Consider the following 17,362-nt stretch of genomic DNA (forward strand, 5'->3'; position numbering starts at 1 on the left):
CATTTGGTATGTTTTTGCAGTGGCTGGTACTGGCTGTTCCTTTCCATGTTTAGTGCTTCCTGCAGGAGCTCTTGCAAGGCAGGCCTGGTGGTGATGAAATCTCTCAGCAACTGATTGTCCATAAAGGCTTTTATTTCTCCTTCACTTATGAAGCTTAATTTGGCTATGAAATTATAGGTTGAAAGTTCTTTAAGGATGTTGAATATTGGCCCCCACTCTCTTCTGGCTTGTAGGGTTTCTGCCGAGAGATTCACTGTCTGTCGGATGGGCTTCTAATTGTGGGTAACCTGACCTTTCTCTCTGGCTACGCTTAGCATTTTTTCCTTCATTTCAACCCTGGTGAATCTGATGATTATGTGCCTTGTGGTTGCTCTTCTAGAGGAGTATCATTGTGGTGTTCTCTGTACTTCCTGGATTTGAATGTTGGCCTGCCTTGCTAGGTTGGGAAATTTCCCTGGATAATATCCTGAAGAGTGTTTTCCAGCTTGGATTCATTCTCTCTGTCATATTCAGGTACACCGATCAAACATAGATTAGGTCTTTTCACATAATCCCATATTTCTTGCAGGCTTTGTTCATTTTTCATTCATTTGTCTCTAATCTTGCCTTCTCATTTTATTTCATTTTCAATCTCTGATATCCTTTCTTCTGCTTGATCAATACGGCTATTGAAATTTGTATATGCTTCATGAAGTTCTTATGCTGTGTTTTTCAACTCCATCAAGTCATTTATGTTCTTCTCTAAGCTGGTTTTTCAAGTTAGCATTTTGTCTAACCTTTTTTCAAGGTTCTTAGTTTCTTTGCATTGAGTTAGAACATGTTCCTTTAGCTCAGAGAAGTTTGTTATTACCCACCTTCTGAAGCCTGCTTCTGTCAATTCATCAAACTCATACTCTACCCAGTTTTGTTCCCTTGCTGCTGAGGAGTTGAGATCCCTTGGAGGAGGAGAAGCATTGTGGTTTTTGGTGATTTTATCCTTTTTTCACTGGTTTCTTCCCATCTTCATGGATTTATCTACCTATATTCTTTGAAGTTGGTGACTTTTGGATGGGGTCTCTGAGTAGATGTCCTTTCTGTTGATGTTGAAGCTATTTCTTCTGTTTCACAGTTTTTCTTCTAGCAGTCAGGCCTCTCTGCTGCAGAACTGCTGGAGGTCCACTCCAGAAACTGCTTGCCTGGGAATCACCCACAGGGGCTACAGAACAGTAAGGGTTGCTGCCTAATCCCTCTTCTTGTATCTTCATTCCAGAAGGGTACTCGCCAGCTGTCAGCCAGAGTTCTCCTTTTTGAGGTGCCTCTTTGGATATACAGGGGTCAGGTAGCTGCTTGAGAAGGCAGTCTGTCCCTTAACAGAGCTCAAGTGCTGTGGGGGGAGCTCCATTGTTCCATTCAGAGCTACTGGGCAGGTACATTTACTTCTGCTGCAGATGAACTCACAACCACCTCTTTTCCCAGGTGCTCTGTCCCGGCAAGGTTGATCTTTATTGATAAGTCCCTGACATTCTGCTGCCTTTTTTCAGAGATGCCCTGCCCAGCAAGGAGGGTGTCTAGTCACAGTCTGCCAGCAGAGGCATTGCTTAGTTGTGTGGGCTCTGCCCAGCTGCTGTGTGAACTTCCTTGCAGTTTTGTTTACACAGGTAAGGTTAGAACTGCCTCGGTAATGGCAGATTGCCTTGGTAATGGTGGATTGCCTCAGTAACGGCAGACTGCCGTTGTAATGGTGGACTGCCTTGGTAATGGTGGACGCCATTTCCCCCGCAGAGCTCTACTGTCCCGGCTTCAGTTCAAATTGCTGTACTGGCTGTGAAACTCTCAAGCCAGTGCATTTCAGATTGCTGGTCTTTGTGCGGGTGGGACCCACCAAGCCAGATCACCTGGCTCCCTGCCTTTAGCCCTCTCTTTTTCAGGGGAATATGCAGCTCTGTCTTGCAGGCATTCCAGCACCAGTTAGAATGGCCACCCAGATTTGTGTGGGTTTTTGTGCTGGAAACCCATGGCGCTTGTCAGCTGGCAGGAATCTCCTGGTCTGTGGGCTGTAAAGACTGCAGGAGAAGTGCAGTATCTTAACTGGAGTGCCAGAGTGGCTAGAAAAACCCCTGATGGCATCTATTGGGTAGGAGGGGTGTCCTCTGGTCCCCTGCACTTCCTGGGTGAGGCAGCACCTCACCTTGCCTCAGCTCGCCCTCCTTGGGCTACACCCACTGTCCAACCAGTCCCACTGAGATATACCTGGTACCTCCATTGGAAATGAGGCAATCATTCACCCTCTGGGTCACTCTCACTGGGAATTGTGCTCCGGAGCTGCTACTATTTGGCCATCTTGGTGGAGACCCCCTAGAACTTTTTCTTTGCCATTACTTTCAATGACAAAACTTGCAATCACTTTTGTATCAATCTAATACATTTAAAAAAATGAATACACACAATGTATCAGTTTAATAATCAAATGTGCTTTCCTCTGCAAAATAAACAGGAGAGGAGATTTTTGCTTTTCATCTTATATCCAGTTGTACTATTGCTTATCTTAATCCTACTCATATGAATTTGTTGAAAACAAAAACTTTTAAGAGAGGGATAAGTCTGGGCATGGTGGTGGTTCATTACTGTAATCCCAGTACTTTGGGAGGCTGAGGTGGGAAAATTGCTTGAGGCCAGGATTTTGGGATCTGCCTGGACAAGATAGTGAGACTCCGTCTTTAAAAATATATAAAAAATTAGCAAGGCATAGTGGCACATGCCTGCAGACATAGTTAGACATTGTCTCTAAAAGAAGAAGAGCAATGTGAAGATGTTGAGGTTCCACTTCAAGGACAAGGTATTTAAAGCATTTCACTGAGACACTGACCTTGCAAAGGTAGGGAACAACTCTGGATACATGCAAATAAAAATCCACAGTTCAGTTACTGTAACAATCCACAGTTGGGTTACTGTAAGTTAAAATGCTAGCTCTGAATAGCTTGTTCCAGACCACTATATCATTACAGTTCAAAACCTTTACTGTTTGCCATTGTTTACACAATAAAGTGTACACATTTTGCAGGCTTTAAAAGAAGCTGACAATCTGACTTCTGCAAACCTTTCATAGTTGCCTTCTGCCCCATCAGCTGTGTACCTGTCCTCCAGCCATGTGACATCCATCTGCCTTTCCAAATCTCTGTTCATTTGTTGAGACAGTTCTGTTTGCCACCAGTGTTCCCTTTAAATCTCCAGTTTTAAAAATAGTACATGTAGTTCAATTTTGGGCTTAAATACAAACTGCTTCTCCACAATCCCATTTACATTGTGCCAATTAGAAAAAAATATTGTTCATTTTTTTTTCCATAGCTTTTAATTTACAAAAAGTGAATGGCCTTTAATTTTCCTATATTATAATTATATTGTACTTTTTTTTTTATTTTTTACAGTTTTTACATATCTATTTCTTCACCAGATCCCAGAGGAGGGAAACTATCTTGTTCATTGTGGTATTTTTACCTCTTTAACTCGGTGCTTTATATTCAATACAAAGGGGGGACTACAAAACATCTGAATAAATTGAAGCAGATTTCTTTGAAGAAATTACTAATGAAACTATTCTTTGAATTTTACTAAGATAGGTTCCAATAGTGAAACATACAGGCCACAATCCCTCCTGTCTAAATTCCACGAGGGTGAATGCTGGGCGTATTACATGAACTGAAGTTTTCAGTTAGTAGGTTTTTTGGGAACTGAGCTACACTTCATCTTTGATATGTATCAAAATATATACATCTACTGCTTAATGAAATTAGTGGATCACTTGATTCTGAACACAAAAAACTTCATAGAGGAGACATATTTAGATACATAATTTAAGCTAAGTATGATGAGGACACTTAATGAAAAACAACTGTAAACAAAACTCATTAAACTCTTTTTTTTCTTTTTTTTTTTGAGACGGAGTTTCACTCTTGTTACCCAGGCTGGAGTGCAATGGCGCGATCTCGGCTCACCGCAACCTCCGCCTCCTGGGTTCAGGCAATTCTCCTGCCTCAACCTCCTGAGTAGCTGGGGTTACAGGCACGCGCCTCCATGCCCAGCCAATGTTTTGTATTTTTAGTAGAGACGGGGTTTCACCATGTTGACCAGGATGGCCTCAATCCCTTGACCTCGTGATCCACCCGCCTCGGCCTCCCAAAGTGCTGGGATTACAGGCTTGAGCCACCGCGCCCGGCTAAACTCTTAATAATGATATTGAGGATCTAGAAATTAAATAAGTTAAATATGTACAATGTTTTCTTAACATTGTCGTCGTGATTCTTGCCAGTCTAACAATATTCCTTCATTATTGATTTCTTTATTAGTCACTTTCCATTGGAAAACACTTCCAGCTATTTTTTTTTTTTCTTTTTTAAGAAGGGCAGTACATTTCAGCAAAGAAATCCTCATGGTGGGAAATTTTACCACATTTTTGCTGCAACCTAGCAACTCAAATCACAAAACCACAACCAAGGCACCACTTCCCACCTTATGGCAGTATAATGAAATGTCACAAAAATACCACGTGAGCACTCTGCTAATCTTGTATTTTTATGAGAAAAATCAAAAAACAATATTAAAAAAATCCTCACATGATGTTACAAAAAAAACCCCGTATATACCAAGTATCTGATTTTACCAAGTATACACAACCTGCTCTGGGTCTTCTTAAAGAGCCACTGACCAAAAATCTTCTCAAAGGAAGAATCTGAAGTTCTCATCTGCATTGCCCTTGAGTCTCCAACTTAATAAGCAAAGTAAAAGTCAGAGAAATTCATTCAGAATTTATATTGATTTAACAATAATCAAAATGAATACTGCATGTTCATGAAAAGTAGATATAAATAACTATAAAAATCGATTCTTCGGAACAGGGAAGACGACTTGTCCTTCGTAAGATGCCTAATTGGCACCCAAGGAGGGGAGACTGGGAAGAACCCAGGAGAACTTTTCTTCAACAAGTATCAATGTGGTGGTTACTCTCATGCCACGGACAGTGTACTTTGAAACGACACACTTTATTCTCATCAGTGTATAAAGTTCCTATTGACTCATAAGGTGAGTTCTGAAAATTTTATACTCAATGAGGTATCTCCAAAGAACCTATATACGGTTATACTATGCACTACAATTTGTCTTTTCCTCTTCTTTACCCAAAGATTAGCTCTAATGTTACTACTTTCATTAAACCTTCCTTAATTTCTCCATATTAAAGAAATTTCACGTGTCGGTGAAGCTTTGTGAATTTTAGAGAATTTACCAAGTATCTGTATTCAAATGTATTTTTATTAGATTTTGAGCTTCATGTGAACATTATTCAGATACTTGGTACAGCATTTGAACATAAAAAGTGTTCAATAAATGTTTGTATAGTTGATTGAATGACAGAACCTCTCCAGTGTTTGTCTCAAGACTTACATCTTTATGGCAACAGCATTATTCTTGATACCTCCCTAGGCTGGAATCAACGATTTCTAACAGAATACACATTTCAGCTTGTGTTACCCAATAGGGAGCCATCCTTTTTGGAAAATGCACCAAGATTATGATTGCTGAAATTCTTATTGCCATAAGTGATATTGAGAAACTCACCTCAGGCCCTATTATTCATGAGAAAAGTCATTTATAAAATCTTTACTGGCTTTCGTTATTTAAGAGGCAATAGAGGACAGTGGTTAAGCATGCATTTCCCGAGACAGACTGTCCAGATTTGAGACCTACTTATTACACTTATTGGCTAGGCATTCTGAACAAGCTATCTAAATTCTATGTTTCTCTGTTTGCAAAATGGAGATAATAATAGATGGAGGCAGCAAACCACATTGCCACGTATGTACCTATGCAATAGTCCTGCATGATCAACACATATACCCCAGAACCTAAAGAACAATAAAAATAAAAATAAATAATAATATTACCTATCATACATCAGTTTCAAGAACTGAATTAGGTAACACATGTAAGTGCTTAAGACAGGGTTTGGCAGAAAGTGGGCGTTCAGTAAGTGTTAGCTATTCTAAGGTAGTATGCTAAAGACACTAGCTAGTTGGTGCAGCAGGATAGAGCAAAGCACAGAAGGAGACAGTGTGATGATGTGGGAAGGACCCTAGAGGGAAAGTGAGAAGAAACAGATTTAAGTCCTGGCACTGACACTCACTGTGTCCTCAGCTGAATCATTGCTTCCTTGAGCATCAATGTTCTCACACTTAAATGTGAAAAATACTATCTACTTCACAAAATTGTTTTTGATGATTAAATGAGGTAATGAATGTAAAAGGCTTTATGAAATACAATGTGTTGTAAAATGCGAAGTGTTATTTCTATTTCATCATCAGAAGCACAGCAAGGAGCATTTGCACCCTATTACTTAGTCAGAAGGACAGGACAAATTTGTACCAGGCAATCCTGCTATTATTTCTACTATTAATATCTAATGATAGCATAGACATCTTAAATCAAGAGGAAATATATTATTTCCTTTGAAACTAACAAGCCTAAAGGATACTTTTTAAAGTGAACGGCAAGCAAGTACTAAAAATAAAACAAAATTAATCCCTTCACAGTAAAAAAAAAAAAAAAAAAAAAAAAAAAAGTTACCTTACAAAGTATAGCCTTTTGTTAAAATATTTTGGGCAAACAGTAAAAAATAAGCCCATGTTATTCCCATTCCAGTTTTTTAAAAAATTAAAATGAAATCAGTATTTACCAATATAGGAAAAACTCTGTTTCAATTTTTATTTAATAATGAAACTAGTCAAAAATAAGTTTGCCTTAATAAATGTGGTGTTTCAAATGGAATTAGAGATAATTACTGTAACTATTGTAAAATAAAAAAAACTCTTTGACAATTAATCCTCCTTCCTTAGTAGAGACAGGGCATGAGGTGGGTGAGTTTATCCAATCTAAACTATGGCTTTCACGGGTCTTTTTTACAGTTGTCCAAACAGTAATACCTTACTCAACAAATCAATCCAAACAACCCTTTAAGCTGAAAGATGTATATTTTTCATTTAGGCTTTTAGTCAATTGAGCTAAATGTATGGGTTTTCTTTTCTTTTCTTTGAAGACCGGGTCTTGCCGTGTCTCCCAGGTGCCAGAGTACAGTGGCATGATCATAGCCCATGAAGCCTCGACCTCCCCAGCTCAAGAAATTTTCTTGCCTCAGCCTCCTGAGTTGCTGAGGCTACAGGCATGGGCATGGGCCACCATGCCTGGCTAATTCCTTTAATTTTTGTAGAGAAGGGGATCTCATTTGTTGCTCAGGCTGGTCTTAAACTTATGAGCTAAAGCGAGCCTCCCATCTGGGCCTTCCAAAGTGTTGGGATTACAGGCATGAACCTCCTTGTCCAGCCTGGGATTTCCAGTAGGTCAGTGATCACTTGCTTCCTCTTTATGTATCATTTTGTTCTCCTAAATGTTTTTTCGACTGGCAACAAAATCTACTCTCAGTCATTCATGCTTATTGCGACTTTTACTTCAGTGTACTTATCAGGCTTCCAGACTTCAACAGGACACAGACGTTTATTTAATTGCAGTGACAATATAAAGCACATAGAAAAAATATGGTCTCTACCTTCAAGATGTTTGTGCCTTTGAGTACAAAGACTGTATGGGAAAAAAAGTGAATCTTAAGAATAAATTCCTAAGACAAAAGAAATGATGCCTGTTAAATGGGAAGACAAAAGAAACATAAGTTTGGAGGAAACAAACATGGAAGGAAGTACAATAACAGTGGAGACGAAGAAAGGACTGCACATTTGATGAGATCAAGTAGGAGAAATGGGCACTGTGAAAGAAGAAAGAGGAGAATGCTTACAGGACTGAGAAAGGAAACACATTTTTCATGCTGGCATTTCAAAGGGGATTTAAAAGAAGGCTACAGGTGGGAGTGTATATTAGTTCAACCTTTGTGGAAGACAGTGTGGTGATTCCTTAAGGATCTAGAACCAGAAATACCATTTTACCCAGCAATCCCATTACTGAGTATATACCCAAAGGTTTATAAATCTTTCTACTATAAAGACATATGCACACATATGAGTATTGCAGCTCTATTCACAATAGCAAAGATAACAAAGACTTGGAACCAATCCAAATGCCCATCGATTATAGACTGGACAAAGAAAATGTGGCACATACACACCATGGAATACTATGCAGCCATAAAAAAGGATGAGTTCATGTACTTTTCAGGAACGTGGATGAAGCTGGAAACCATCATTATCAGCCAACTAACACAGGAACAGAAAACCAAACACTGCATGTTCTCACTCATAAGTGGTAATTGAACAATGAGAACACATGGACACAGGGAGGAGAACATCATACACTGGGGCCTGTTGGGGGATGAGGAACTAGGGGAGGGATAGCATTAGGAGAAACACATAATGTAGATGATGGGTTAATGTGAGCAGCAAATCCCCATGGCACGTGTATATCTATGAAACAAACGTGAATGTTCTGCACATGTATCCTAGAACTTATAAGTATAACAATAATAATATAAAAGAAGACTACAGGGCATAGGGAATATGGAAATAGAAAAAAAAGATAATTTTGTAGGTAAGCATACCAAGAATAAAAGTATGTGGGACAAGAGAAAGGTAAGTAAAATGAAAAGACAGGGTGGATTTGGCATGTATACTATGTAATTGCAATAATGGTGGCACTATTGGACTCTTCCTGAATCTGTTTCTTCTCCAACTTCATTGCTGAGAAAAAGGTACCTTTGTCTTCAGAAAGCAGAGACATAGAAGGAAATAATTATCTGGGAAATAAGACATGGAAATAAGGCACATACAAAAATTAGAACTTTAAAGCCCTCCCCTTACCCAACAATCATACATAATCCAGTGGCCTCACTTTCAAAGACAGTCTCCAAAAGGGATAGCAACTGCATCTTCACTTATTTTATAGAATAAGTGAAGAAGAGTGGCAGTCCAGTCCCAATGACTGGGTGTTCTAACGAGCCACAAAGGTATCTCAGAAAAATAGCCTATTTTATGTAATTTTCAGTGTGATCTTTCTTATAGAGAAAATAATGTCTAAATTCATTAGTGCAAAGTCTGAAGGATTATAGTCCTCAGAGTAAAACAAAGGGGAGCATATAAGGAAGATTTATTTAAGGTAGCAAAATTCCTTATGATAATATTATTACCTAAGTGCTACCCTAGCAGTATATATAAATCACAGGATATACATAGACAAGTAAAGGATTAATTCTGCCCGGAGTAAAGGGCAGAGGGAGAAAGAAGTTTTTCCTGTGCTATTTCTTATATTGACCTCTATAAAAAAGCTGAGGACAAAACATTAAATTGTAACTCTGGGAAGGAAATTCTATGGGGATATAAAGAAAGATCATCCCAGTACATGGCTCTCTGGTAATATAACATAACATGGGAATAAACCTTAGAAAAACAAAAGATGTTATTAGAGAACCTGTTGCTTCAACATTCAGAAATTTTTCAGTTAACTGAATTCAATACTTGAAATGCTAGATCTTTGTACATTTGGTTAAAGAAAGATCTTTAATTATGACTTTTTTGAAAGCTAGAGATAATTTAATATTTTAACGTAAAACCAATATCTTAATTTATATTTTCAATCAAATAGAGGCCTTCCCAGCTGTAAACAAAGTCAGGCCACAGTGGTTTATACTTTTTTACCCAAAGGAATTATGAGATGACTCAAGTCAACTGCAAGATTAGGGTTCTATGTAAAAGCACAGAAGGAAAATTTAAGATATTACCAATCAGCTTCTTCATAGGTAAGCTAATGGAAGGTTTCTTTTTTTTCATTCCTTTTTTTTAGAGACAGATTATTGCTCTGTCATCCAGGCTGCACTACAGTGGTATAATCATAGCTGACTACAGCCTTGACCTCCTGTGCTCAAGAGATCCTCCAGCCCCAGCCTCCTTACCAGCTGGTACTATAGGCAAATGCCACCATACCCGACTGATTTTTTAAATTTTGTGTAGAGACAGGATCTTACTATGTTACCCAGCCTGGTCTTGAACTCCTGTTCTCAAGTGATCCTCCCACCTCAGCTTCCCAAAGTGCTGGGATTGCAGGTGTGAACCACTGCACCCAGACTAGGAGGCTTCTTATAATCTGTCATTTACTCCAGGCTACAGTTACCTGAGCAAACATCTAGCTTACATTCATACCTAACTTTGCCCTTGACATTCATTCCCCAGTGTCCATCCACTGAATTCGTTCTTTACAGATGACTCCCCTCTCCCAGTCTGAAAAAAACATGAATACTTTGCAAACCCACATATTATAGATTTACTTTGTTCAACATCTTTGTGTAAGACCTATTAGAATTCTCCTCAAACCTTGTCCTCTATGTTGCTGCAAGGTGCTCTAAATAGCACCCTGAACCTCATTTTTAGATGGCAACTAGGCCCTGCCAAAGTTGATCCCTTGATCAGCACCCTGAGTGTTGCAAAAATGGAACTAATCCACTAAACTGGAAGCTCTGTTCTCCCTCTCTATTCCTATTTCCTTATGTTGGGTATGAACCCTAACTCTATCTGGATTATCCCACAATTGTCTCTTGTTTTAATGGAGCCAATTAGTCAGTTGGGTTGGTCACGGGCTGTATAGTATCCCTGTTATCAGGCTGGACTTCAAGAAGCATCATAGTAAGGCAATTGCATGGGTGAGCAAACTGTGTTTACACCATTTAATAGAAATAATAAGGCAGATGCCTTGAGGTAAAATCTTTAGCCCAAAGATCTGTGATGGAGTCTGCATTAGTCCATTCTCATGCTGCTGATAAAGACAGACCCAAGACTCGGTAATTTACAAGGAAAAGAGGTTTAGTGGACTCACAGTTCCACATGTCTGGAGAGGCCTCACAAGCATGGCAGGAGATGAAGGAAGGGCAAAGGGATGTCTTACATGGCAGCAGGCAAGAGAGCTTGTGCAGGGGAACTGCTCTTTATAAAACCATCAGATCCTCTTGAGATTTATTCACTACCACAAGAACAGTATGGGGGAATCTGCCCCCATGACTCAGTAATCTCCATCTGGCTCCAGCCTTGATATGTGAGGATTATTACAATTCAAGGTAAGATTTGGGTGAGGACATAGCCAAACCATATCAGAGTCTAAGAATGGAACAAAGCAGAACAAGGGATTACAAATGAAGCTCCCTGGGCCCCATGCTGCAGTAGGAACATTCCTTAATTGGCCATGCAGGATGCCTTTGGGCCTCTGCTGTTCTGGTCCCAGAGCTCCCCACTTTCTCTGGCCAGACGTGCATTTATAGAATCTTCCTTAATTTCATTAAACATATACTGATCAACTACCCTCTACTCTAGTCAACCCCACACTTATAACTAACTCTAGCTTTTATGTGTTACTTTTGTCTCTCATACTAGAATAAAAGCTCCATTAGGGAGGATACTAATTCTTACAATCCTTCTGTATCCCAGATCAGTTAGAAGAGTGAGCCTTAATATATATTTGTAAGCTGACTAATTGTTTGGTTAATTGAATCTTTCTCAGAGCAATATGATCATAACTTGTTAGTACTATTATTTTGGAAGATAGCCCACATAGGCCCCTTGGAGTTTTTGGAGATTTTAAAACACTTCTCGACCCATCTATTCTGGGGAAAAAGAAATATCTCATACTTGACCACATTGTACTTTCAGTTTTAATCGTACTTTGTAATGGAGCTAATGCTTATATCTGCCCATAATTGTGATAAATGTAGTGTCCTACACAATGTCTTTTGTTCATTAATAAAATCAGTAAAAGAATAGCTGATTTTGTGGCAACAGTGCTTTCAAATTTGGAACTAAAGTGAGTGATATATGATTAGAATGTTTTTCAGAAAAAGATGAGTCTTTCTAGTCTAATTAGTTTTAAGTAGGAGTCGGGTCTCAAAAATCTTTGTATTGCTTATGGAAAATTCCATCCTTTCAATTCTAGTTGTTCTCCTCCCACAGTATTCTCTGCCTGCATTTGGCTCCTACTTTTAACATCAAAAGCTGCTCTTGTCAGTTACCCTTCATTCCCTCCCCGGTCTAGGATGTGATACACATGGTTAGAGTTGAGTATCAGGCAAGCGGAGGTTACATCACAGCAGTGCAGGCATCTTTAAATTGAACATCGGACATTTCTGCTCTTAAACACCACTTAGACAGTACTTGGTCAATAAATTCTCTGTTTTTTGGTAGCCCCCTTTCCTTTCAGGAATCCAATATAATCTAACCAAAAATTGAATTCCTCCCATTTTCTTTTTCTTCCTTTCCTGTTTTAAAGGGAAAGCTGGCTAATTTTTGACTTTTTTTTTTAAGACATGAGATCTCATTATGTTGCCCAGTCTGGTTTGAACTCCTGGCCAAGCAATCCTCTCACCTCAGGCTCCCAAAGTGCTTGAATTACAGTTATGAGCCACTGTGCCGGGACTCATTTTCTTTTAAAGGCAAATTATCTCTCTCTTGGCCCTCTTTGAATATTTAGACGCCCTTGGATGAACTGCAGTGTGTCATAAACTGAATTTTATGCTTTCTTTTTTTTCTACCAGGTTCTACAGGAAAAGTAATAGTAAATGTTATTTTTCCCTTGTTAAAAATTGTGTTTGCCCAGGGCAGAAGCATAGAAATATTTTCAATAGTGTATTACAGGTAAATATCATCTTGAAAAAAAAAAAAAAAAAAAGAAACAGAAGGAGAAAATGGGAACTGGGGAAGGAGGAGGGAAAAGAAAAGAAATAAAGAGTGAGCTTAATTTGAAAAATAGATGACCTATCCACAGGCAAGGGAGAAAGCTTGATACACATTCACAGGATACGGTGGAGGGAAGAGTGTGGGCGTTGGAATCAGACAGCTCTGGTGTCAAATCCAAGTTCCAGCTGAATGTGACTTTGAGCTAAGCTTCCCTCATCTACAACTACTATATCCTAGCATTTGTATTAAATATATTAATACATTTGTATTAGACTGGTGTGAAGATTAGGATAACATCTGTGAAGATCCCAGACTGTGCTTGGACATAAAGGTGCTCACTGGCCACTGAAATGATGATGATGATAAGATGATGAGGAAGAGGAAGAAGAAGAGGAGGAGGAGGAGGAGAATGCAGATAAGGAGGAGGAGGAAGAAGAGAACAAGGAAAAGGACGAGGAGGAAGAGGAAGACAACGATGTTGGGATAAGCAAACTGTTTTCATTCATGAGAATGAATCACTGTGGAGGTAGGAAGGGGACTTTATTTACTCGATCATTTAAAAATTTGTTCTCTAGTGTGTAAAACAACTCACTAGGACAGACATTTATCTTTTCTGTCCTATTCTTACTATTAAAACTACCGCAATATGTATTTCCCTTCTGAAGCAGCAGCTAACAGTGACAATGATGGAGGCTATTAACATTTATAGGTGACTTGCAAAACCATGAATCAGGATGATTTTTTTAAGTAACAACTTTCAAGTACCAATTCTTTCTTAATCATAATTTACAGTTCTTAGTTGAAATGAGTTTCTTACTATCCGTATGAAATGGGTGAGAAGGAATTCCAGTTTCATCTGTGCCCAAGGGTCTCCATGGGAACATCATCTCATTGACTTGGCAACCACGCACAACACTCATTTACAAGGACTGGAAAATGGGGAAATCCTGGCAAAGTTTCAGCCGGAACCAGCTTCACTTCATGATGATATTTCAACCATGTCTAACCTGGGATCAGGGTTAGAATGGCCACAAAGGAAGGAAAGGGATACCACTTGATGTCATATTGTCTAGCAGAGGAAAAGTGTCTACCACAAAATGTACTTTTTGGAAGATACACTTTTGCCTTATTTTAAATATGAAAAACAAAACAAACAATCTTATTTTCTTCTTTCAAATTTTTTTTCACATCCGTTGACTCTTTGTACCATATTGGAACTATTCTGCAACTAGAGATATGCTGCTAGTTCCTAAAACTCAAGCTGCAATAATCGTATTTGTGTTTATAAAAATAAATGGACTGGCCATTAATTTATCTCAGCCCTGTCTTGTCTGGGAATTTCTACCTACCACAGTATAAAACTCTCTCTTCCATATACTAATGAAAAAAACTTCAAAATTATATCCTGTGATTGGGTACATAATAATTAGTTGGCAAATGAAACCTAGAGCGGATATTTCACAATTAAAATGTAACATAGTTTGATGAAACAGCATGACCTAGATTAGGAATCTGGAGATGTAGTTTCTACTAATTTCACCACCAATTGTTTAATAATAAAGACAAGTTAGCCAGGTCTTCATTTTGCCATATGTAAAACAACACTTTTAAAGTCTGACTTCGGAAAACTACATGGGCACAATGGAAATGAAGGAGTTGTGTATTTGTTACCATTAACTCCTTGGAGGCACAGGGCTACAAAAATCAGAACATCCCCTTGTTGTTAGATAGCATTAGAATGAAAAACAAATCAAAGCCTAGAACGGCACTAATATGACAATATTTGCAATGCCTCCATAGGATAACTGTATGGATGGGAATTTACGAGAAATTGCTTACTAGACATAATGCGTTTGAGATGTGGAGAATTCACATAAGCACAAAGTCCAATATGAACATATATCAACAAGCAAAAGAAATTCCAACCACAAACCACTCATCCAAGACTGTTTAGATTCAGCCAGCTTCATTGGCACATCCTGGAACACTATGACTGCCAAATGTAATGTATCAAAGAGAAAGGGTTCGCAAGAGTCCTAAAAGAAATAGGAGGGCACGGAGGTTTTCAATGGCATGCTTATGTTGGATTACTGTTCCTTTCCAGTGCAGAAGCAAATTCTTTTTTCATTGATAAATAATCAGGTTCCAGGTCTCCTTCCAAATATTTTGCCAAGAGTGGTCCAAGAGGACTGTATGCAAGGCAGATGCTTAAAGGTTAAAGGAAGTACTTGAGGCATAGCAGCTTTGGAAACGTACTTGGAGGTTACTCTAGAGATTTTTTCTGTCACTGTTGCCTTATGCTGCATGAAGATGATACAAATTGAACTGGGACACAATAAAGGGTCTGCTACTCAGGATCATGGTAAATATAACTGATACCCAGAAAATAGCAAGCATTTGGAATGTGATGTTCCTGCTAAAAAGCTATCAAGATGTTCTCCCATGGATCCTGTTCTATAATTCAGGCCTTTTTTTTTTTTTTTTTTTTTTCCTGAGACAGAGTCTCTTCATCACCCACTCTGGAGTGTAATAGTGATCTCTGCCTCACTATAACCACTGACCTCCAGGTTCAAGCATTTCTCCTGCCTCAGCCTCCAAAGTAGCTGGGACTACAGGCATGTGCCACCAACTCAGCTAATTTTTGTATTTTTAGTAGAGACAGGGTTTCACCATGTTGAAAAGTCTAGGCTTGAACTCCTGACGTCAGGTGATTTGCCCACCTCAGCCTCCCAAAGTGCTGGGCTTACAGGTGTGAGCCACTGTGCCTGGCTATTAGGCTCTTTTTATTGTAAGCAACAGAAAATCATCTTCAACAAAAAGAGGAGTCAAGTTATTTTAAAAATAGTATGAAAAAATAATTCTAGAATTTTGCAGGAATGGTGCGCACACTTGAGAAGCAGAACTAGAAAAGCATAGAATCTAAGGCACCTCACGTATACAGGCTAACTTATTCCCTCAGAATCATATATTTATTATTTTTCCACTTTTGTGACATGCAGCAATTCAATGCATCTCTGGTCTCACTGCAGCTGCTGTATCTAGTCAATATCAACTTCATTGCTCTGTATGTTTTATCTTTTTCACCTCATATCTTCTGCTTTCTCATCACTATGACTTCTGTGTACATTCTTATAACCCTTCACACCTTGTGGTCTCAGATTTCCTCCCTTCCTTTGGTGTGTTTATAGTCCCAGAGTAAAGCATTCAGTTGACCTACCTAATTGTTCATTATTCCTTTTTAGATAGAAATTTTCATGGTAAGCTTCCCTTTAGAGTTTTGGCCAATCCACAGAGTGGTTGAAACTAGGTCCATAGTCACCTGGGTCTGTGAGGGGAGGCCACATGGGCAGAGTATTCAGTAGAAATTGCGGACCCAATCGTTTTCACTAGAAGAGGACTAGGGGAGTAGAAAGCTCCTCAAGGAGCTTCAGTTATGGTTGAACTCTGAAAATTAAATGTCAGTCAATTACCAATCACAAACATTAACCCAATTTTCTGTGGCACACCATGTATGCAAAGCATCAATATTCACTGGCATTAAACTAGATATGCCAGTGAACATTATTTGTCCCTAGAAAGGAAAGTTTTCACAATCCTAGTATTCAGGAAGGAAATCTAAGAAACATCTGGACACAAGGGCGTGAGTGATTCCTAAATGTCAGGACAAAGTGCTATTACAGTTAGTGTCTTTTGGGGCAGTGTGGTATAAACGAACAAGTACTGAACTGAAAGTCAGACATCTAGATTTTTGTCTTAGCTCAGAGATATAAATATGGTACATGTTTCAGATCACAGCATAATCGTGCATTAATTATTTTATCTCCTGATGCCTCAACATATTTCTAAAATGAGGGTAAAGATCTAGGGATGGAATTCTACCATTCTATAATTGTTTTGGTATTACTATTACTTATCTAAGAAAGGCATAGCATAAATTATTTAAAATTCTGAGGTTGGAATAATCTAACAACTTTTTTTTTCCTTCCAACTTTTAGGTTCAGGGGGCACATGTGCAGGTTTGTTACATGGGTAAATTGCATGTTGCTGGGGTTTGGGTGTACAAATTATTTCATTATCCAGGTAGTGAGCATTGTAGTGGATAGGTAGCTTTTTTACCCTTACCCTCCTCCAAACCTCCATCCTCAAGTAGGTTTCAGTATCTATTGGACCCTTCTTTGTTTCCATGCATACTCAGTTCAGCTCTCACTTATAAGTGAGAACATGTGGAAGCTGGTTTTCTGTTTCTGCGTTAATTTGCTGAGGACAAAGGCCTCCAGCTGCATCCATGTTGCTACATAGGACACAATTTCCTTCCTTTTTATGGCTGCATAGTATTCCATGACTAACACCTATCTTACAGGCAAATTATATTTTAATTTGACACCAATATGTCTTAACTGCCAGACTTATTTTACACTTAATTCAAATTCTCATAGCAAAGAGTCAGATTACAGAACTCTACTTGAATTGTTCCACTTATGGCTTTTGCCTTTTTGAGATTAAAAGTCAACAAATTTATGCATGTTTCTCCCAATTTGGTAAACCATACCTCAGGTTGAAATGATGGTGGTTATCTCAGATTTAGACTCCACATAACAGAAGCACACAAGAAGCAGAGATTGCATTTGCCTCCCACAGTGAAACAGACATCATCAAGGTTTGATTGTTCCTGTGGTTTACTT

At 38.7% G+C, this 17,362-nt stretch overlaps 1 protein-coding gene and 1 long non-coding RNA gene across 8 annotated transcripts in view; both read right to left on the reverse strand.

Moving 5' to 3' along the window:
* Positions 1 to 17,362, reverse strand: part of NRG1 (neuregulin 1) — a 1,128,933-nt gene that overhangs the window by 775,588 nt on the left and 335,983 nt on the right. The gene's annotated exons all lie outside the window — the stretch shown is intronic.
* LOC116558159 lies at positions 3,381 to 6,592 on the reverse strand. Its single transcript, XR_004271885.1, has 2 exons — positions 4,199 to 6,592; positions 3,381 to 3,891 (listed from the first exon to the last, which is right to left on the reverse strand). It is a non-coding gene; the product is annotated as an uncharacterized LOC116558159 (long non-coding RNA).

Source organism: Sapajus apella, unplaced genomic scaffold (genome assembly GCF_009761245.1).
Source record: "Sapajus apella isolate SASKATOON/1434 unplaced genomic scaffold, GSC_monkey_1.0 scaffold21, whole genome shotgun sequence".
In the NCBI taxonomy this organism is placed as follows: domain Eukaryota; kingdom Metazoa; phylum Chordata; class Mammalia; order Primates; family Cebidae; genus Sapajus; species Sapajus apella.